The sequence below is a fragment of the Neophocaena asiaeorientalis genome, unplaced genomic scaffold, assembly GCF_003031525.2.
Source record: "Neophocaena asiaeorientalis asiaeorientalis breed wild unplaced genomic scaffold, Neophocaena_asiaeorientalis_V1.1 scaffold535, whole genome shotgun sequence".
In the NCBI taxonomy this organism is placed as follows: Eukaryota; Metazoa; Chordata; class Mammalia; order Artiodactyla; family Phocoenidae; genus Neophocaena; species Neophocaena asiaeorientalis.
Window position 1 is genome coordinate 280,276 of NW_020173616.1, and position 967 is coordinate 281,242.

The following is a 967-nucleotide window of genomic DNA, read 5'->3' on the forward strand; positions in this document are numbered from 1 at the left end:
AGATTAACAGAGCCCCCTATACCTTAGTCATGACCACTGTTCTATTCCTAATATGAACATAGCTAAGATCATGTCCCCACTAATCTATCAATATATGTTAAATCCTTTTTTGAACATGGAAGAACAGGGGAGGAAGTCTCAGATTCTAGCTACGTTTATATTTTCTACCTCGTTTGGCTCTTGCTTTGCCTCACTATCTCAGCTTAACTTTAGTCACTTCAGTTACTCCCCTTGAATGGAACAAAGTCTGTACTATTTCCTACAATGTGATTAATATCAGGAAGAGTTATGTTTACCTGTCAGAAAACAAACAAAAAAGGAATGGAATCGTAGCAGAATAATAGGAGCCGTGTTACGTAGAATAAGCATACATCTGAAGTAAATGGTAACCTCTGGATATTTATGTGAACCAAATTACAGATAAAAATTTGTACACCAGTAATAACACAGATTGAATAAATCAAAAACAGAAACTTTGTGAGAATTAATGTAAACCTGATCTAAAGTTTTATCAGGAAATCTCAAATGTAATAAAACTTATTTGCATTGGATCGTATAATTTCAAATTTTGTAGAAGAGGTTGTAATACAAAAAATAATTAAGATTTCCTACAGATATTTAAAAACATGCTAGAAATATGTCTAGCAGTTCTTCTAAACACTGAGATCACTTATTTTATTTTTATATTCAATTAACATTTTTCTTATTTTAACTTCTTGAAAAGTCTTACCATTTTTGTCACTGATGCAATACATTTAAATGCCACTCCCCTCTTTTATGATACTCTCTTGATTAATTGCATTGATTTTAGTTTTAATATATTTTTATCATTATTCATTTGAAAAATCCCAGAGTGAGTAAATTTATTTTTTATCCTTACAGATTTTAAACAAAGGACAGCTTATAGTAAAGGTTGTTAGAACATCTCTACTTTGCATTTCAATGAGAAAAATAGGGCTGCTCAAAT